This window comes from Sorghum bicolor, chromosome 5, assembly GCF_000003195.3.
Source record: "Sorghum bicolor cultivar BTx623 chromosome 5, Sorghum_bicolor_NCBIv3, whole genome shotgun sequence".
NCBI classification, from domain to species: domain Eukaryota; kingdom Viridiplantae; phylum Streptophyta; class Magnoliopsida; order Poales; family Poaceae; genus Sorghum; species Sorghum bicolor.
The window spans coordinates 50,441,169-50,464,928 of NC_012874.2; positions in this window are offsets into that span (position 1 = coordinate 50,441,169).

Below are 23,760 nucleotides of genomic sequence, written 5' to 3' on the forward strand. Positions count from 1 at the left end.
TTCAACTCCGGAAGTACGCATCCACATACATCCACTCATTTCCATCTCCAGATTCACCTAAAATTATTCTACTCCTATCCAGGAGAGAATAGCCAAAAACATTCTCCTATTTCTGTTTTTCTCCGTGAAATAAATGCTCGAGATATTTTGGTTACTACCACTTGCTACATTATTTTAGGAGGGTGAGTGCTCAAAAAAAAGAAAAAAAAAGAGAAAGAGAAAAAAATATGAGGAAATAAAAAGGGGCAAGTGCCCAGAACCTCAAGATACCCACCTGAGAGGAAAGAAAAAGAAAAAATAGATCATCTCATTCTCCTCTAAAAGCTTCAAAGTGCAAGAAAGGTATGTATCCCCTCAAATGACCAAAAGTAGAATTAGACTTTCACCATTGTTATCACCATCATCACCATACACCATTCACTCGCCACACATGCACATCTTGATTTGACTTATTGACTTGTTCTTCTGGATCAATGGTTTGACTATGCAATAAATGTCTTGTAAGTATGTATTATCTGTCTCCCACCTATGAGCTCCAGATATCAAAACCTTATTAGAGTAGGGTGAGAGAGAAGGCATATACCATTACTGCCTTGGTAAGGATCCAGAAATACCACAAAAGAGAGATTTGAGAGAGTCATAAAAGGAATCTCTGAGTTTTAAATGAAAATCTGCAAAAACTCCAGAGCTATAGCTGATCAAGAATAAGAGACATAGCGCTTGACTTGACCGTTCTATTTTTTAACTGCTCAAGACATAGGTGACGGTTACAAGCCCCATGGTGAAAGGTAAAATGAGTAAGTTTTAAGTCTTAACAGTTTACTCTAACTCAGAGATGAGATCTTACTTTTAAGGCATGAAACCACTGCAGAAACTCTTGAGTTCATCCTTGCTCAGGGACGAGCAAGAGGTAAGCTTGCGGGAGTTGTTGACGGTCCTTAAGTACCAAATATAATCATCAAATAAATAAAAAAAGATTCAAATGCAACCAACACCGAGACTTAGGGTTTTATCTAACAGAATTCCACGAGTTTTGGTGTTTGTCAATTTCTGTAGGGGGTTATCAGGAAATATGGAGGAAAGGCCCACACGATGGGTTTACATAGAGATATTAACGTGCCGCGCAATTTTCTGTCATCTAGAAGACTCCAAAAGCCACGGGAACGAACGAGAAGGCGAACGGGCCCGGGGGCAGGGCGCCCGCCCTGACCTGGATTCGTTTCAGAGCTCTTTTCAGGGACCAAGCTCCACCGACCTAAAGGATCTAGGATAACCATTCAATCAATATCGGTTTGATCCACCGGCCCATATTCACTTGAGGGGACTATAAAACTAGACCCCTTAGCCCCTGGAGGAGACAAGATCATCATAGAGTTGAGAGGAGCCCTCGAAGGAATACCTCTCCTCTAAATAAAATTTCTTTTGGCTTAGCAATCAATGTGAGTAGAATTAGATCTTCTAGTTTCTACTAGATTGAGAGAGATAGAGCAGAGGTGTAGATCGGAGGAAGCCCGGCCTGTCGGTGTCTACTCCGAGGTTGTACCTACGGGATCAAGTTCTTCTAACCCGAAGCTTGCTCCTAGGATTCTTCAGTAATTCGACTTCTAATTCTAGTAAGTTCTTGTTTTATTGTTCTTTGGTTTATGAGTTTACTTTAATCTCTTCCGGTTGAGTTTAGAGTAATCATTGCTAGCGTAAACATGGTGTTTGGGCTAGGGTACTCATAGATATCCCCTGACTAGCTGGACCGTGGTAGTAGCGAGGAACGTGACATTTCCGAGTTAACTTTGCAGACCATATCTCGTTAGCAGGAAGGATAGGGTTTATAGGTGCGGGTTGAACATTCTCTGTGGTGTCTAGATTCCGTGAGCCTCCCCAATAGAACAGTAGATCATCCTTACCAAGGTTAGAAAGAGACTACGGTTGCAGTCTTCTCTATACATCGCTCACATCGAGAAACATTCTTTGTAGCCTAAAGGGTAGTAGCAATAGATTGGGTTAGTCAGATGCACCCTTTCTCCCAGTGGTAAAAATATAAATACGATACTCTGGATAACCTCTCGGGTGAAATGCTCACCGATATCCGTGCGCTTGCGGATCATTTCCTTATTGTGTTACCAAATATCAACAGCAGTCTGCGCGTGGCGGCAGGCAGGGCGGCGGCGGCTGGTGGGGCCGGTCCGAGAAAGGGCGACGGCGGTAGGAAAGGTGTTAGGAGCGCGCGTTGCTGCGCGGGCAACGAGGCGAGCGCGCGGCGCGAGGTTAGGGATGGCCCCGACACGTGGGGCCCACCTGCCAGAGAGAGGGAGAGAGGGAGAGAGGAGGGGAGAGGAGAGGGAGTCGCGGGCTGGGCCGGGAAGGGTAGGGAGAGGCGATTTTCTTTTTTTTACTTTAGTAATTTATTTGTTTAGTGAAATATATGTATGTATTATTTATAATTATTATTTCATATGTGATTATGTTAAATGCTTGTTATTTCATATGCTAAATACATATTATTTTATATGTGATTATGTTGTGTAGAAATATATGTATGTATTATTTGTATAGAAATATATGTATGTATTATTTATAATTATTATTTCATATGTGATTATGTTAAATACTTGTTATTTCATATGTTAAATACTTATTATTTCATATGTGATTATGTTGTATAGAAATATATGTATGTATTATTTATAATTATTATTTCATATGTGATTATGTTAAATACTTGTTATTTCATATGTTAAATACTTGTTTCATATATGTAATAGCATTCATAATTATTTCTTTTATAAATACTTGTTATTATTTATCTTTATATAGGTAATGAATTCATAATTATTATTTCATATGTGATTATGTTGAGGAAATATATGTATGTATTATTTGTGTCTATTCTTTTATAAATACTTGTTATTATTTCTCTTTATATATGTATTAGTGTATATACCCCAGGATACATAAATTTAATTTTATGCATAAATTACATAGATTTCTGCGATGAGTTCTCCGCACAAGGACGAAGCACAGCAGTCCCAACCCATGGAGCAAGTACAAGGGTCATCCGACCCTATGGAACAAGCTCGTGAGGTCACAAAACAAGTAGAAACGGGCGAAGCATCAGGTTCGTCCTATGAACAAGAAGCTAGCGACGACATGGAGCCTCTGGAAGTGAGGAAGACTCGTCGTGAATTGGCACGTGACCCCGATTACAATCCAGAAGCCGATGAGGTAAATTAGAGACAATCACGATTTCATGTAATTAAATGATTTCTATTCATAGTTTCTACATATAAACACGCCCATGATTCACATGTCTATACTCAGGAGGCAATGTCTCAGTTTAGAGAGATGATGTCTCAGGAGGAAGTGGCACACGAAGACGCACCAGAACCAACGACCGCAACGACGAGCCCTGAGAGGCCATGTCAGTCTAGGAAAAGGAAGCAGCTAGATTTGAAATGAGGCGAGAGAGGGTTGAACTAATTTCCAGATGACACATATGCCATCACAGATGTGAGCCCTACCGGACAGCCCCTAGCTCCAGAGGTGGCCCTACCCAAATACAGGAACGCAATTGGTTTCTGTGTGAGGGACTTTCTTGATATCACAGTTAAGAACTGGGCCGGTGTGTCGAATAATCACAAGATCAAAATTTTGGATAAGATTAAGACAAGGTTCCAGTTTCGTAGGAATGTGCGAGAAGATTTAGTGATAAAGCAATGTGCGGTTAGTTTCTGAAATTGGAGGTCAGAGATGAATGTCAAGTATGCAAAGACAGGGATGGATCCGACATCCAAATACAATATTACTAAAGGGCAGTGGGCTGTTTTTCTAGAGCAGAGGAATGACCCTAACTTCTTAGCTCGAAGCGAAGCCAACTCCCAGCTCGCAAAGAGGAACAAGTACCACCACCATCTAGGCACAGGTGGTTACCGGCACCAAGTTCCTAAATGGAGGCAAGAAGAGGCTGCGAAGAAGGCAGTAGGGTTGCCAGTGCTGTCCGAGCAAGTCGGTGAAAGATCCGCGAATTGGATCCATGCTCGGAAACCAAAGGAAACCGAGACGGGTGTGTCCTTTGAAGACCCAATGCTTGATGAAGCAATGAAGAGCATCTTTGCAGTGGCAGGCATGCAGCAAGAAGGCAAGTTTACGCCACGAAGGGAGAGGGACATCTTTAGTGTTGGCCTCGGTAATCAACCTAGGGACATCCTTTGAAGTGTCGTCTTCCTTTCCTGAAAAAGATAGGTTTTGGATCATGGCAATCAACCTAGGACTTAACCTACACTAGGATGTTTGGATAGGCTGTGATGACTCCCATGGTAAAAGGTCAGTTACTGAAGGTGTTGCAGATTCATGGATCGATTTAGAATTTTGGTTTTCCATAAGGTAAGAGTAAAGAAAATAAATAATGAATATAAAAGATAAGAAAAGATAAAAGTATAGATACAAGCTAGTAGTAAGACTCAAGGTTATCTCAGCAAACCGTCTTTCTCTCCGGCAACGGCACCACAAATGCTTGTTGATATTTGGGAACGCAATAAGGAATTGATCCGCAAGCGCACGGATATCGGTGAGCACTTCACCTTGGAGGTTATCCAGAGTATCGTATTTATTTTTTTACCACTAGGAGAAAGAGTGCATCTGACTAACCCAGTCTATTACTACTAACCTTTAGGCTACAAAGAATGTTTCTCGATGTGAGTGATAAATAGAGAAGACTACAACCGTAATCTCTTTCTAACCTTGGTAAGGATGATCTACTGTTCTATTGGGGAAGCTTACGGAATCTAGACACCACAGAGGATGTTCAACCCGCACCTATAAACCCTATCCTTCCTGCTAACGAGATGTGGTTTGCAAAGGTAACTCGGAAATGTCACGTTCCTCACTACTACCACGGTCTAGCTAGTCAAGGAATATCTGTGAGTATCCTAGCCCAAACACCACGTCTACGCTAGAGATGATTACTCTAAACTCTACACGAAGAGATTAAAGTAAACTCATAAACCAAAGAACAATAAAATAAGAACTTACTAGAATTTAGAAGTCAAAACACTGAAGAATCCTAGGAGCAAGCTTCGGGTTAGGAGAACTTGATCCCGTAGGTACAACCTCGGAGTATACACCGACAGGCCAGGCTTCCTCCGATCTACACCTCCACTCTATCTCTCTCAATCTAGTAGAAACTAGAAGATCTAATTCTACTCACATTGGTTGCTAAGCCCTAAGTCTATTTAGAGGAGAGGTATTCCTTCGAGGGCTCCTCTCAACTCTATGATGAACTTGTCTCCTCCAGGGGCCAGGGGGTCTAGTTTTATAGTCCCCTCAAGTGAACGTGAGCCGTCGGATCAAACCAACATTGATTGGATGGTTATCCTTGATCCTTTAGGTCGGTGGACCTTGGTCTGCGAAAAGAGTTCTGATTGGAGTCCAGAGGGGGGCGGGCGCCCTGGGCCAGGCCCCGTTCGGCCTCCGCTTCGTCCTCGTGGCTTCTGGAGTCTTCTAGATGGTAGAAAATTGCGCGGTGCGTTGATATCTCTATGTAATCCCGACATGTGGGCCTTTCTTCCTTATTTCCTGATAACCCCCTGCAGAAACAAATAAACAACAAAACTCGTAGAATTCTGTCAGATAAAACCCTAATTCTAGGTGTTGTTTGTATATTGGTCCTTTGTCTTGTTTATTTGATAATTAAAATTGATACTTAAGAACCGTCAACATTCACGACGCTGCGGTCTGTGCTAAAGTTGTTGGTGTGCAAAGCTAGATATGGTCTTTATGATGCTAGCTTTGATGCGTTCTTAAGCATTATCGCAGACATGCTTCCTAAGGATAACAAATTGCCTGCTAACACATATTATGCAAAGAAGCTAATCAGCCCACTCACAATGGGTGTTGAGAAGATCCACGCTTGTAGAAATCATTGTATCCTATATCGAGGCGATGATTATAGGGATTTGGACAGCTGTCCTAAGTGTGGTGCAAGTAGGTACAAGACAAATAAAGACTACATAGAGGAAGAGTGTGTTGCCTCTGTGCCTAAGGGAAAAAACGAAAGAAGGCCCAACAAAAGACCCAGAAGAGTAGTTCAAAACCCACCGGCAAAGGAAAGGAAGAAGTAGACTATTATGCACAGAAAAAGATTCCTGCTTTGGTGATGTGGTACCTTCCTATGATCGATCGATTGACGTGCATGTTTGCTAACGCAGAGGATGCCCAACTTATGAGCTGGCATGCTTCTGATGAGCACAAAGACGATGGGAAGCTTCGGCACCCAGCCGATGGCCAGCAGTGGAAAGATTTCAATGAAAACCACAAGGACTTTGCTAATGAACCAAGGAATGTTAGGTTCGCATTGAGTACTGATGGAAGGAATCCATTTGCTGAGAGGAGCAGCAAGCATAGCACATGGCCAGTGATCCTCACCATCTACAACCTCCCTCCATGGTTGATGCAGAAGCGAAAGTACCTTTTACTAACCATCCTTATCTCTAGACCTACACAACCTGGAGTTGATATGGATGTTTTCTTGGAGCCCTTAATGCAGGACATGAAGATACTATGGGAAACAGGTGTTCAAATATTCGACGAGTACCGCAAAGAATCATTGACACTGAGAGCAATTATCTTTGTTACGATCAATGACTACCCAGCTCTCTTTACATTATCAGGGCAGTTCAAGGGAAAGTTTGGTTATGTGGTATGCATAGATGACACTGCTTACGTGTCCCTAACTGCATCTAAGAAGATAGTGTACATGAGGCACAGACGCTTCTTATCAAAAGGACACAGGTACCGGCTGAAAAAGATGGATAAGTACTTTGACAATAATAGTGAACTACAGACTACTGCTCCATCAGGTAACAGTAAAGGCCAAACAGTTTTCAGCATAGTTAGCAAACTCAAATTTGTTTTTGGGAAGAAGACAAAAGATGGAAAACCAAGAAAGAATGTCAAGCCAGCTCCAGGGGCTACATTCAAGAAGAAGTCAATTTTCTTCGATTATTTGGAATACTGGCCACAGTTAGACGTCCGCCACGCGATCGATGGTATGCACGTTCAGAAGAACGTGTTTGAAAGCGTAATTGGCACCTTGTTGGACATGAAGGGCAAGACAAAGGAAGGATTAAATTCACGCTTGGACATGGTATAGTTAGGCATAAAAAAAGAAGTTCACCCTGTTAGGCTAGAAAATGGGAAGTACCACCTCCCGGCAGCAAGCTACAACCTCAACAATGAAGAGAAACATGAGATATGTGTGTGGTTGAAGAAATTGAAAGTCCCATTTGGATTCTGCTCTAGCATACGGAGTATTGTTTTAATGAAAGACCTTACACTCACCAACTACAACTCACATGATTGTCATGTCATATTGACTACTTTTCTCCCTATTGCCATTAGGGCTATAAACCCAGCATGGATAAAGGTTGCCGTTACACGGTTGTGCTACTTCTTCAACAGGATCTCATAGAAGGTGATTGAACGTGATGAGTTGGCGTCTCTTAAGGAATTCATAGCGGAGACAGTTTCACAGTTTGAGATGTGTTTCCCCCCAGCATTTTTCGATGTGATGGTTCACCTTGTGGTGAACTTGGTTTCACAAATAGAGGCATTGGGCCCCATGTATTTGCATGAGATGTGGACGTATGAACGTTTCATGTCAATACTAAATGGCTATGTATCAACTCATGCTCGTCCAGAGGCGTCTATGGTAGAGGGGTACTTAACCGAAGAGGCCATTGAGTCCGGAGGTCCATTCTGCAATAGGGTCCTAAAAGACCAGGTTGCAATAGGTTTGCCTCCGTCACGACACGAGGGTAGGCTAAATGGAAGAGGTAGGATGGGAAAGAAATCATACGTCCCAAAATATTACAATTCAGTCCTCGAAGCACATCACAGTGTCCTGCATCAACTCTTGATAATGGAGCCTTTGATCAATCTACACATTGAAGAGCTTCAAAAACATAATCATGGGCACACAGATGAATGGATAATGAAGGAACATAAGAATCAGTTCACCTCATGTCTAAGGGAGCAGGACATTCCAGATGGAGAAACACTCGAGGATCGCACCATCAAGGTCTTGGCATCTAGGCCATCACACCAGGTCACGACCTAGCAAACCTATGACATTAGTGGCTTCACGTTCTGTACCAAGTCCAAAGACCAAAAGAGCATGGCACAAAATATTGGTGTTCGATGCGACGCCTTAGACTCTGAAACTGGTGAGGAAACAACTTACTTTGGCTTCGTTGAGGACATATGGGAACTAGACTATGGTACATTTCAGATCCCTGTATTTCGGTGTCAATGGGTTGAAGACAAACATGTCACAGTGGATAACTATGGGATTAGAGTTCTAGATCTAAGCAAGGTAGGCTACAAAGATGATCCATGGATAATGGCTAACCGTTCTGCACAGGTCTTCTATGCTGCAGGTCCTCTCTCCTAATGATAAGAAGAAAATTATGGACCATCCAAAGCACATAGTTTTCTCTAGAAAGTAACAAGCCATCGGAGTTGATGGTGTATCTGACTTGGATGAATTTAACCGGTTCAGTGATATGTCTCTCTTTGTAGACGACCATCCAGTAAAGATAAGGAATGTTGAGCGAAGCATTCCACAGAGCTCGTTGCCCTAGGTGCGTCACGATGGACAAGGAAGAACAGTATCTGCCTAGGTTTTATTTGTCATTTGCCATGTAATCTTTTTATGATAAAATGTGTACCTTATGCTATGTGCCCTTCTCTATTTCTATATGTAAGACCCTATACTTATTTCTACATCTAAGACTTACCATGTCGTAACACTTTCATATCGTATTGGTCTCAAACTTTTACTAAGGGTTACTAGTGCCATTGATGTTCAATCCACCAAGTTTGGGATTTTTCTGATGTGGTTTGTTACTTTATCCGGTTTAATTGAATTTTCGTGCGACGTCACCCACTAATTAGCGCTTGAACTAAGTCTACCCCTGAAATGATTCCAAATGGTGCCAAACTTCTCCACAGGGTCTTATATACCATAGGAAATAAAACTTTCTTGTGGTTGGTGGAAAAACCTAGTGGGATCTAGGTGTAGTCCACCATTTTTCATCTCATTTAGCACAAAGAAAAATGTAATAATAGCTTGCATGACCATAAAATCCTAAGATCTTGTGTGGGGTTATCATTTGAGTGTAGAAGCTTGCCAAAAAAAAATTCAAGACATTTGGAGATAGGCATAACATATATGATTCACAAACGTATAAGAGTCATTCCACCGAACTATGCTCAAACATATGGGTTCCTCACATTTATATTGTCAACGATAAATTGCACAAAGGAATATATTTTTCATAGCATTTACACACTACAATAAAGCAAACAAAATTGGATTTACATTTTTCTGGTATTCCTAGAATTATTTATGTATTAAACAAGATATGAGGCACATATTCAATTTAAATCATTTTAAATAAAGCTGCATATAAAAGTACCTCAAACATGAAATTTCATATTTTTAACATGTGTCTCTGGTCAAGAGGAACACAACAAAAAAAATTTTACTAATTTAGGACAAATATTTTTGAAGATATGATTTTTTGAATTATTTAAATAATTTCTAAAAATATATAAGGAAAACTTTAAATAAACTGAAAATACATTTGTACAGGCGGTTGGCTAACCGCTAGTACTAATGCATTAGTACAGGCGGTTGGCTTAGTCAACCACCTGTAGAAATGGTTTCTACAGGCCCCAGGTATATAACCCTCGAGCTCGCTCCCGAAATTTTTCTAAGTCTAGCGCCCAGTCCATTTGAAACCACACCGTCAGGCTGTCGGAATTTTCCACGCAGCCGTAGCCGCCCGCGACGCTGCCGCCCTCGACGCCGTAGCCGCCCGACGGTGAGCCTCTCCTCGCTCGCTCGCTCTATCTCTGCGTGCGCGCGCGGCGGCGGCGGTAGTTGTTGACGATCCTTAAGTACCAAATATAATCATCAAATAAATAAAGAAAAGGATCCAAATGCAACCAACACCAAGACTTAGGGTTTAATCTGACAGAATTCCACGAGTTTTGGTGTTTGTCTATTTCTGCAGGGGGTTATCAGGAAATATGGAGGAGAGGCCCACACGTCGGGTTTACATAGAGATATTAACGAGCCGCGCAATTTTCTGTCATCTAGAAGACTCCAAAAGCCACGGGAACGAACGAGAAGGCGAAAGGGCCCGGGGGCAGGGCGCCCGTCCACCGCCCTTGGGCGCCCGCCCTGACCTGGATTCATTTCAGAACTCTTTTCAGGGACCAAGATCCACCGACCTAAAGGATCAAGGATAACCGTTCAATCAATGTCAGTTTGATCCAACGGCCCATATACACTTGAGGGGACTATAAAACCAGACCCCTGGCCCCTGGAGGAGACAAGTTCATCATAGAGTTGAGAGGAGCCCTTGAAGGAATACCTCTCCTCTAAATAAAATTTCTTTTGGCTTAGCAATCAATGTGAGTAGAATTAGATCTTCGAGTTTCTACTAGATTGAGAGAGATAGAGCGGAGGTGTAGATCGGAGGAAGCCCGGCCTGTCGGTGTCTACTCCGAGGTTGTACCTACGGGATCAAGTTCTTCTAACCCGAAGCTTGCTCCTAGGATTCTTCACTAATTCGACTTCTAATTCTAGTAAGTTCTTATTTTATTGTTCTTTTGTTTATGAGTTTACTTTAATCTCTTCCGGTTGAGTTTAGAATAATCATTGCTAGCGTAAACGTGGTGTTTGGGCTAGGGTACCCATAGATATCCCCTGACTAGCTCGACCGTGGTAGTAGCAAGGAACGTGACATTTCCGAGTTACCTTTGCAGACCATATCTCGTTAGCAGGAAGGATAAGGTTTATAGGTGCGGGTTGAACATTCTCTGTGGTGTCTTCCATGAGCCTCCCCAATAGAACAGTAGATCATCCTAACCAAGGTTAGAAAGAGACTACGGCTGCAGTCTTCTCTATACATCGCTCACATCGAGAAACATTCTTTGTAGCCTAAAGGGTATAGTAGCAATAGATTTGGTTAGTCAGATGCACCCTTTCTCCCAGTGGTAAAAATATAAATACGATACTCTAGATAACCTCCCAGGTGAAATGCTCACCGATATCCGTGCGCTTGCGGATCATTTCCTTATTGTGTTACCAAATATCAACAAGCATTTCTGGCGCCGTTGCCGGGGAGAAAGACGCTTTGCTGAGATAACTTTTAGTCTTGCTATTATCTTGTATTATACTTTTATACTTTTATTCTTTTATCTTTTTTCCATCTTTATGGATAACTCAAATTCCATACATATTATTGAATTCTTTGCACCTTCGGATACCAGCCATAGACCATGCGAGTCAACAAGTCCGGCCCCCTAATTATGATCTGTGTCCGGAGTTGATTACAATAGGTCAAAACCAACCCTTTTCTATAGCTGAGGTCCTATCTTTTACTAGTATAGTGCCCGTGCGTTGCTACTGTTTTATCTAGAGACATATTTAATAAAAACAACTATTTTCAACGAAACAACGATATATTTTTCATATTTTATAGTCTCGGACAATTGTATATGATAATTAATATAATCCAAAATACACTTATGAATAATTAAGAAAAGAAACAATAAACCATGTCTCATATATTTATACTACAAATAAGTTCCTAATTGCTTAAGTAGATCTCGAAGCTCTTTAGGGATAATGTTTGCACGTTCATTTTGATTACTCTGTAGAATGTCCACCAAGCATTCCGTCCTCAGCGAATGTCCACTCTGTAAATGACAGATAGTAAGTTAACTTATTAATTTGCTATGCATTCTACAAAATTTACATAAAGGATATATAGTTTATATGCTTACAGGGTGGACAAACAATTTTTCCCCATCCCACACTTTCTTAGTATCTATTTTGTTTTGATGAACTCTGTTCAAAGAGATGGCCTAGGGGCCATGGATCCGACACCAAGATGGCCGCCGTGCCATGCATCTCGCTCTCTGTCGTCGTGGCTCGTGCTGTGAGGATGCAATGCCGACCTCCTTCTCGAAGAGATGCCTGGGGCTATGGATCAGAAAAACAAACAATACTTATGATCTCCCCAAATAAAATCCATTGAGAGCATAGAACAGTATATTTAGATCAAACCTAACTCCTAAGCATAACCACAATTGGGTTAAAGCATTCAATGTATTGACAAATGACAACTCACATTTTTCAGTTAAGCCACTTACACCAAAATAAAGACCTCGACCTGGGAATTTGCCAAATTGCACAAAAAATTTAGGTTATATATGAATCCACAGATGCATAAATTGCCTCCGCTCTTATGAAATAACAATATACAAGTACCATATATATACACGTTGCTCACTGAAATAACTCCAAAAGTTCAGATAATCCAAACCGTGTGCATATAATTCCCACCCAGAACAGCCAAAAAAATTCACCCAGCCCTCACCTGCGTGGAGAGCAAGTCAGCGACAACATCAAACGCAACAAAATCAGCATAGCAAGTAACCGGCTATTTGACCACACTGAACAGTTTGAACGTTGAAAGAGAATTAGGATTACTTTAACATATTGTCTTAGCTTTACTTAGATATCAAATATGTACATAGCATTAACAAAATCAATAAAGTCATATTTGTTGACTCACTGACGGCTAAGACAAAATTTAAATATATACACTGACTTATGTTAATGAACAGCTACAGTCTTCCTCTGATTCCGAATCTGACATTGAAGAGTGCCGCTGATGAAACTTGATGATGACAACCTTACAGTGAAGACTACCTTAATTTGATCAGCAGTAGAACAACCTCCAATTGATTCAGGAAGAAAAGCTACCTCAAGTTGCTCAGCAGCAGAACAACCTTCACTTGATTCAGGAAGAAAAGCAATCTCAAGACAGACCTGTATTTTGAAGCCGTGACCCTTTCAGACCTCCAAACTTTGAACATGCAAGGGAAAAATAAGACTGGTTAATACATAAGAAAATGAGTGAGAGAAAAATTTAAAGTATATTACTCGTGCTAACGATACAGGCCATATTAAGTCCAAAGTTAACTATGCAGACTATCTCACACAAGAAAATTCCAAAGTTTACAACTGCATGTGCATGATGTAACAAATAAATCATCAGCATACAATCAGCACCCACAAAACTCACCCTCAATATGGCGGCAGGTGTGACTTGCTGCCAGTGCTCCACCATGAATGTCTTCTATTTTTACTTCAGCGCATGGTTCTTTGACCTCTCCTCCAAAAATCAGTTCCAAGAACTTGTCCACGAGCTCATGAATGCCCACAATCTGTACGCATCCATGAAGTTGCTCTGAACCCCAGAGATCCAATGAAGTCGGGTAGGCAAAACTTGATCTCCAACCATGAGGCGACTGCAAAAAAACACAACAGCATGCTAGGATGGTCACAACAAGCTAACTTACAGCAGCTAAACCTTGACTGTGGCATTTAGTCGGGCACTTGGTTAATTGGAGGTTTCCTTCCTGCTGGACTGAAAAATCAGAAACAGTCACAGTAATTGAAAAATTCAGAAACATTCACAGTTCCTGCAGAACTGAAAATTCAAAGACATTCACAGTTCTTGCTAACCTGAAAATTTAGAGACTTCACAGCTCACTCTAAACTGGAAATTTAGAGACTTCGTGGACCACACACAAAACTGAATTGGTGATGAGTCTATTCATGCTGATTTGTCAGGGTGATTATTTATGGTAATTGTTAGTTCCAAACAAAGTGCTTTACAGTCCATGTGTATGGGGACTTCTTTATTTGCTGACCAAGAAAAAGATAACAACATTGATACCAAAGAAAAATTAACCTATGTTCAATAAAATGCTAGCTTCCAGAAAACATCAATCTAACAGATTAGCCAAGCTAAAGCTCACATAGCTTTTCAAGAAATCATTAGCCCACCAGGACTGAACCTCCTATTTCAAGCAAGGCAGCAACTGGTGAGCGAACATTCAGAGCTGTTTGCAAAATAGCTCCATCCAAAAGTAATAAAAAACTAATAAATCCCCACAGTTTACACAAGGTGTTTGGCACACATGGATTAACGCAATGATGACGCAAACTGGAATTCATAACTAAATAAAGCTACTAAAAAATTAATAAATAAATCTCCCTAGCTAAGACAAGGTGTATGGCACACATAAGAAACAAGATTATACAGGGAATGGAGGACTGGAGACAATGATGGTAGAAACTGAAATCTAAACAAAACATTCCATAAGGCATGAAGTCACTTATTACCACACGTGGAAGATTCTGAAGCGTGAAATGCTCACAACAAGTTTATCCTTTCATGATCCAGACCTATAAACAACAGCAAACATAAGAAATCTGCTGGTAGAACACGCCAGCAAAGACCATATCGCACACCCTAGGGACGGGAAGAAAGACAGATCAGGCAAAAGCAAAAAACCTCACTACAACACCTCATGGAATTTTAACGGCAGGCACAGATGCTTTGCTGGGAACAACCAACTCCCCTTTGGCAACCATATTTCAGAATCGCAGAGAAAACAAGGTTGGGAAAGAAATAGGCAGAATGGAGGAGGCCGGAAGTGCATCATAGCTCCCATCGCGTTAGACCACAGGAAGGACACGACTCCCATCGTTTTGGACCACAGGAAGAACATGACGACGCTAGCAGACACGACATGACCCCATAGCGGTAGCTAACGGTGGCTAGGGGCGGTCGGCAGCAAGCCCCGGCCGCGTGCCCTCCTGGCTGCGAGCCCCGGCCACGAGCCTTCCTGGCCGCGAGCCTCGGCCGCGTGCCCTCCTTGGTTGCGAGCCCTCCTGGCCGTCATGGAGGCGGTCGTGAGCCCTCCTAGCCGGCGTGGAGGCGTGGAGGCGCCTGTGCGCCCTGGGAGCCCCAGCCGCGAGCCCTCCTGGCCGTCGTGGAGGCGGCCGCATGCCCTCCTAGCCGCGAGCCGTCCTGGCCGGCGTGGAGGCGGCCGCGCGCCCTCCTAGCCGCGAGCTCTCCTGGCCGGCGTGGAGGCAGCAGCACGCCCCGAGAACCCCGGTCGCGAGCCCTCCTGGCCGTCGTGGAGGTGGCCGCGCGCCCTCCTGGCCGGCGTGGAGGCGCGGAAGCGGCCGCGAGCCCTGGCCGCGAGTCCTCCTCGCCACGAGCCCCGGCCGCGCGCCCTCCCTAGCCGCGAACCCTCCTGGCTAGGCGTGGAGGCGGCCGCGCGCCCCGCGAGCCCTCCTCGCCGGGCGTAGAGTTCTAGCGGCGCCCACGCGAAATAATTATACGACCTCAGGAAGAGACACGGTCGCGCATGAGAGGGAGGAAGGGGCGGACAGACGGATGAATGAGATGAGTGATGAGTTTGATCCGAGTGTTTGTGACGTTAGATGTGATTGAGTTAGGGGTTTGAGTGATTAGAGTTAATCTTGTCCCTTAATTTCAAAACACAGAAGTTCCTGGGTGCAATTATCTGGGTGTACTTAGTATAGTTTATGACTATAGCAGTAGATTATGGGGTGCATTTAGTCAAATTCACAACTGGTGGATTATATAGTACTGGAGAATCAAGGAGATAATGAACTTTTAGCTACACCTAGGGAATCTTTTAATCTTTCTATAAATTCTGGTTTAAACCTAGCCCTACAAGACCATGTTTTTTCTTGATATTTTCACATTGGTCTTAATCATATAACCTTTGGTAGAGTTTTTCTTTCTTTATCTGTTAGTAAAGCAAGGTATGTCTTCATTCGTGGACATCCTTCTTGTACTAGTCTTCATAGAAAAATCTTAGAGATAGAGAAGGAATCATCTCCCAGACAAGGAAAGGAAGTTTCAATAGCCGATTTCCAAACATTCCAATCCCATGATTCGGCTATCCAACCCATCCTTGAGCTTAATAATTTCTACTACGCTCTTTCTCTTAAACCTCCCGATGATCCTATGAATCTCTCTAGACATCCCATTCATAAGAGTCACCAAGACCACAAGGAGGATCGAGAAGAGCAACATCAATGGCTAGAGGGCATTAAAAATCAATGTGCTATCACCATTGAATGGATAGATAAAACAAACTTGAGAGACAATCCTAGAGGAATTTTAAGCATTCATGAAGAATCATCCTTGGAGTTTGAGAATGAGAGAAACAACAGTGAGCATGGAAGTTATTTCATAAATACCTCACTAAATCTTTGCTCATATAAAACATCTCCCCAATCAATTGATCTCTCCAACATCACCGCATTTGAGATCTCCAACCCCCTCTTCCTTTCTATTTATAAAAACTTTAAAAGGGCGGTTGTCGATGCATATGTCTATAATAAATATTGCAGATCTCGTTGAGTTGATCTTGATATAGGTCAGCATCGGAGGAGAATCCACTTCGCCGACATAAATTGATGGTTTCCCAAGGACAAGCTTAGTGTCCTAAAACAAGCACTTATCAGATCGTAACACGAACTTCTAATTATTTGCAACATTGCCTTGTGTATGGAGCATATAAAGATAATTGCAGAAATATTCCTTCGGGTATTCTTGTCACTAACCTTTCCTACGGTTACATCGCTCACGTGTTAGGGATGGCCCCGACACGTGGGGCCCACCTGCCAGAGAGAGGGAGAGAGGGAGAGAGGAGGGGAGAGGAGAGGGAGTCGCGGGCTGGGCCGGGAAGGGTAGGGAGAAGCGATTTTCTTTTTTTTTACTTTAGTAATTTATTTGTTTAGTGAAATATATGTATGTATTATTTATAATTATTATTTCATATGTGATTATGTTAAATGCTTGTTATTTCATATGTTAAATACATATTATTTTATATGTGATTATGTTGTGTAGAAATATATGTATGTATTATTTGTATAGAAATATATGTATGTATTATTTATAATTATTATTTCATATGTGATTATGTTAAATACTTGTTATTTCATATGTTAAATACTTATTATTTCATATGTGATTATGTTGTATAGAAATATATGGATGTATTATTTATAATTATTATTTCATATGTGATTATGTTAAATACTTGTTATTTCATATGTTAAATACTTGTTTCATATATGTAATAGCATTCATAATTATTTCTTTTATAAATACTTGTTATTATTTCTCTTTATATAGGTAATGAATTCATAATTATTATTTCATATGTGATTATGTTGAGGAAATATATGTATGTATTATTTGTGTCTATTCTTTTATAAATACTTGTTATTATTTCTCTTTATATATGTATTAGTGTATATATCCCAGGATACATAAATTTAATTTTATGCATAAATTACATAGATTTCTGCGATGAGTTCTCCGCACAAGGACAAAGCACTGTAGTCCCAACCCATGGAGCAAGTACAAGGGTCATCCGACCCTATGGAACAAGCTCGTGAGGTCACAAAACAAGTAGAAACGGGTGAAGCATCAGGTTCATCCTATGAACAAGAAGCTAGCGACGACATGGAGCCTCTAGAAGTGAGGAAGACTCGTCGTGAATTGGCACGTGACCCCGATTACAATCCAGAAGCCGATGAGGTAAATTAGAGACAATCACGATTTCATGTAATTAAATGATTTCTATTCATAGTTTCTACATATAAACACGCCCATGATTCACATGTCTATACTCAGGAGGCAATGTCTCAGTTTAGAGAGATGATGTCTCAGGAGGAAGTGGCACACGAAGACGCACCGGAACCAACGACCGCAACGACGAGCCCTGAGAGGCCATGTCAGTCTAGGAAAAGGAAGCAGCTAGATTTGAAATGAGGCGAGAGAGGGTTGAACTAATTTCCAGATGACACATATGCCATCACAGATGTGAGCCCTACCGGACAGCCCCTAGCTCCAGAGGTGGCCCTACCCAAATACAGGAACGCAATTGGTTTCTGTGTGAGGGACTTTCTTGATATCACAGTTAAGAACTGGGCCGGTGTGTCGAAGAATCACAAGATCAAAATTTTGGATAAGATTAAGACAAGGTTCCAGTTTCCTAGGAATGTGCGAGAAGATTTAGTGATAAAGCAATGTGCGGTTAGTTTCTGAAATTGGAGGTCAGAGATGAATGTCAAGTATGCAAAGACAGGGATGGATCCGACATCCAAATACAATATTACTAAAGGGCAGTGGGCTCTTTTTCTAGAGCAGAGGAATGACCCTAACTTCTTAGCTCGGAGCGAAGCCAACTCCCAGCTCGCAAAGAGGAACAAGTACCACCACCATCTAGGCACAGGTGGTTACCGGCACCAAGTTCCTAAATGGAGGCAAGAAGAGGCTGCGAAGAAGGCAGTAGGGTTGCCAGTGCTGTCCGAGCAAGTCGGTGAAAGATCCACGAATTGGATCCATGCTCGGAAACCAAAGGAAACCGAGACGGGTGTGTCCTTTGAAGACCCAATGCTTGATGAAGCAATGAAGAGCATCTTTGCAGTGGCAGGCATGCAGCAAGAAGGCAAGTTTACGCCACGAAGGGAGAGGGACATCTTTAGTGTTGGCCTCGGTAATCAACCTAGGGACATCCTTTGAAGTGTCGTCTTCCTTTCCTGAAAAAGATAGGTTTTGGATCATGGCAATCAACCTAGGACTTAACCTACACTAGGATGTTTGGATAGGCTGTGATGACTCCCATGGTAAAAGGTCAGTTACTGAAGGTGTTGCAGATTCATGGATCGATTTAGAATTTTGGTTTTCCATAAGGTAAGAGTAAAGAAAATAAATAATGAATATAAAAGATAAGAAAAGATAAAAGTATAGATACAAGCTAGTAGTAAGACTCAAGGTTATCTTAGCAAACCGTCTTTCTCTCCGGCAACGGCGCCACAAATGCTTGTTGATATTTGGGAACGAAATAAGGAATTGATCCGCAAGCGCATGGATATCGGTGAGCACTTCACCCTGGAGGTTATCCAGAGTATCGTATTTATTTTTTTACCACTAGGAGAAAGAGTGCATCTGACTAACCCAGTCTATTACTACTAACCTTTAGGCTACAAAGAATGTTTCTCGATGTGAGTGATAAATAGAGAAGACTACAACCGTAATCTCTTTCTAACCTTGGTAAGGATGATCTACTGTTCTATTGGGGAAGCTTACGGAATCTAGACACCACAGAGGATGTTCAACCCGCACCTATAAACCCTATCCTTCCTGCTAACGAGATGTGGTTTGCAAAGGTAACTCGGAAATGTCACATTCCTCGCTACTACCACGGTCTAGCTTGTCAAGGAATATCTATGAGTATCCTAGCCCAAACACCACGTCTACGCTAGAGATGATTACTCTAAACTCTACACAAAGAGATTAAAGTAAACTCAAAAACCAAAGAACAATAAAATAAGAACTTACTAGAATTTAGAAGTCGAAATACTGAAGAATCCTAGGAGCAAGCTTCGGGTTAGGAGAACTTGATCCCGTAGGTACAACCTCGGAGTAGACACCGACAGGCCAGGCTTCCTCCGATCTACACCTCCACTCTATCTCTCTCAATCTAGTAGAAACTAGAAGATCTAATTCTACTCACATTGGTTGCTAAGCCCTAAGTCTATTTAGAGGAGAGGTATTCCTTCGAGGGCTCCTCTCAACTCTATGATGAACTTGTCTCCTCCAGGGGCCAGGGGGTCTAGTTTTATAGTCCCCTCAAGTGAACGTGAGCCATCGGATCAAACCAACATTGATTGGATGGTTATCCTTGATCCTTTAGGTCGCTGGACCTTGGTCTGCGAAAAGAGTTCTGATTGGAGTCCAGAGGGGGGCGGGCGCCCTGGGCCAGGCCCCGTTCGGCCTCCGCTTCGTCCTCGTGGCTTCTGGAGTCTTCTAGATGGTAGAAAATTGCGCGGTGCGTTGATATCTCTATGTAATCCCGACATGTGGGCCTTTCTTCCTTATTTCCTGATAACCCCCTGCAGAAACAAATAAACAACAAAACTCGTAGAATTCTGTCAGATAAAACCCTAATTCTAGGTGTTGTTTGTATATTGGTCCTTTGTCTTGTTTATTTGATAATTAAAATTGATACTTAAGAACCGTCAACATTCACGACGCTGCGGTCTGTGCTAAAGTTGTTGCTGTGCAAAGCTAGATATGGTCTTTCTGATGCTGGCTTTGATGCGTTCTTAAGCATTATCGCAGACATGCTTCCTAAGGATAACAAAGTGCCTGCTAACACATATTTTGCAAAGAAGCTAATCAGCCCACTCACAATGGGTGTAGAGAAGATCCACGCTTGTAGAAATCATTGTATCCTTTATCGAGGCGATGATTATAGGGACTTGGACAGGTGTCCTAAGTGTGGTGCAAGTAGGTACAAGACAAATAAAGACTACATAGAGGAAGAGTGTGTTGCCTCTGTGCCTAAGGGAAAAAACGAAAGAAGGCCCAACAAAAGACCCAGAAGAGTAGTTCAAAACCCACCGGCAAAGAAAAGGAAGAAGTAGACTATTATGCACAGAAAAATATTCCTGCTTTGGTGATGTGGTACCTTCCTATGATCGATCGATTGAGGTGCTTGTTTGCTAACCCAGAGGATGCCCAACTTATGAGCTGGCATGCTTCTGATGAGCACAAAGACGATGGGAAGCTTCGGCACCCAGCCGATGGCCAGCAGTGGAAAGATTTCAATGAAAACCACAAGGACTTTGCTAATGAACCAAGGAATGTTAGGTTCGCATTGAGTACTGATGGAAGGAATCCATTTGCTGAGAGGAGCAGCAAGCACAGCACATGGCCAGTGATCCTCACCATCTACAACCTCCCTCCATGGTTGATGCAGAAGCGAAAGTACCTTTTACTAACCATCCTTATCTCTAGACCTACACAACCTGGAGTTGATATGGATGTTTTCTTGGAGCCCTTAATGCAGGACATGAAGATACTATGGCAAACAGGTGTTCAAATATTCGACGAGTACCGCAAAGAATCATTGGCACTGAGAGCAATTATCTTTGTTACGATCAATGACTACCCAGCTCTCTTTACATTATCAGGGCAGTTCAAGGGAAAGTTTGGTTATGTGGTATGCATAGATGACACTGCTTACGTGTCCCTAACTGCATCTAAGAAGATAGTGTACATGAGACACAGACGCTTCTTATCAAAAGGACACAGGTACCGGCTGAAAAAGATGGATAAGTACTTTGACAATAATAGTGAACTACAGACTACTGCTCCATCAGGTAACAGTAAAGGCCAAACAGTTTTCAGCATAGTTAGCAAACTCAAATTTGTTTTTGGGAAGAAGACAAAAGATGGAAAACCAAGAAAGAATGTCAAGCCAGCTCCAGGGGCTACATTCAAGAAGAAGTCAATTTTCTTCGAGTATTTGGAATATTGGCCACAGTTAGACGTCCGCCACGCGATCGATGGTATGCATGTTCAGAAGAACGTGTTTGGAAGCGTAATTGGCACCTTGTTGGACATGAAGGGCAAGACAAAGGAAGGATTAAATTCACGCTTGGACATGGTATAGTTAGGCATAAAAAAAAGAAGTTCACCCTGTTAGGCTAGAAAATGGGAAGTACCACCTCCCGGCAGCAAGCTACAACCTCAACAATGAAGAGAAACATGAGAGATGTGTGTGGTTGAAGAAATTGAAAGTCCCATTTGGATTCTGCTCTAGCATACGGAGTATTGTTTTAATGAAAGACCTTACACTCACCAACTACAACTCACATGATTGTCATGTCATATTGACTACTTTTCTCCCTATTGCCATTAGGGCTATAAACCCCGCGTGGATAAAGGTTGCAGTTACACGGTTGTGCTACTTCTTCAACAGGATCTCACAGAAGGTGATTGAACGTGATGAGTTGGCGTCTCTTAAGGAATTCGTAGCGGAGACAGTTTCACAGTTTGAGATGTGTTTCCCCCCAGCATTTTTCGATGTGATGGTTCACCTTGTGGTGAACTTGGTTTCACAAATAGAGGCATTGGGCCCCATGTATTTGCATGAGATGTGGACGTATGAACGTTTCATGTCAATACTAAATGGCTATGTATCAACTCATGCTCGTCCAGAGGCGTCTATAGTAGAGGGGTACTTAACCGAAGAGGCCATTGAGTCCGGAGGTCCATTCTGCAATAGGGTCCTAAAATACCAGGTTGCAATAGGTTTGCCTCCGTCACGACACGAGGGTAGGCTGAATGGAAGAGGTAGGATGGGAAAGAAATCATACGTCCCAAAATATTACAATTCAGTCCTCGAAGCACATCACAGTGTCCTGCATCAACTCTTGATAATGGAGCCTTTGATCAATCTACACATTGAAGAGCTTCAAAAACATAATCATGGGCACACAGATGAATGGATAATGAAGGAACATAAGAATCAGTTCACCTCATGTCTAAGGGAGCAGGACATTCCAGATGGGGAAACACTCGAGGATCGCACCATCAAGGTCTTGGCATCTGGGCCATCACGCCAGGTCACGACCTAGCAAACCTATGACATTAGTGGCTTCATGTTCTGTACCAAGTCCAAAGACCAAAAGAGCATGTCACAAAATAGTGGTGTTCGATGCGACGCCTTAGACTCTGAAACTGGTGAGGAAACAACTTACTTTGGCTTCGTTGAGGACATATGGAAACTAGACTATGGTACATTTCAGATCCCTGTATTTCGGTGTCAATGGGTTGAAGACAAACATGTCACAGTGGACAACTATGGGATTAGAGTTCTAGATCTAAGCAAGGTAGGCTACAAAGATGATCCATGGATAATGGCTAACCGTGCTGCACAGGTCTTCTATGCTGCAGGTCCTCTCTCCTAATGATAAGAAGAAAATTATGGACCATCCAAAGCACATAGTTTTCTCTAGAAAGTAACAAGCCATCGGAGTTGATGGTGTATCTGAATTGGATGAATTTAACCAGTTCAGTGATATGTCTCTCTTTGTAGACGACCATCCAGTAAAGATAAGGAATGTTGAGCGAAGCATTCCACAGAGCTCGTTGCCCTAGGTGCGTCACGATGGACAAGGAAGAACAGTATCTGCCTAGGTTTTATTTGCCATTTGCCATGTAATCTTTTTATGATAAAATGTGTACCTTATGCTATGTGCCCTTCTCTATTTCTACATGTAAGACCCTATACTTATTTCTACATCTAAGACATACCATGTCGTAACACTTTCATATCGTATTGGTCTCAAACTTTTACTAAGGGTTACTAGTGCCATTGATGTTCAATCCACCAAGTTTGGGATTTTTGTGATGTGGTTTGTTACTCTATCCGGTTTAATTGAATTTCCGTGCGACGTCACCCACTAATTAGTGCTTGAACTAAGTCTACCCCTGAAATGACTCCAAATGGTGCCAAACTTCTCCACAGGGTCTTATATACCATAGGAAATAAAACTTCCTTGTGGTCGGTGGAAAAACCTAGTGGGATCTAGGTGTAGTCCACCATTTTTCATCTCATTTAGCAGAAAAAAAATGTAATAATAGCTTGCATGACCATAAAATCCTAAGATCTTGTGTGGGGTTATCATTTGAGTGTAGAAGCTTGCCAAAAAAAATTTCAAGACATTAGGAGATAGGCATAACATATATGATTCACAAACGTATAAGAGTCATTCCACCGAACTATGCACAAACATGTGGGTTCCTCACATTTATATTGTCAACGATAAATTGCACAAAGGAATATATTTTTCATAGCATTTACACACTACAATAAAGCAAACAAAATTGGATTTACATTTTTCTGGTATTCCTAGAATTATTTATGTATTAAACAAGATATGAGGCACATATTCAATTTAAATCATTTTAAATAAAGCTGCATATAAAA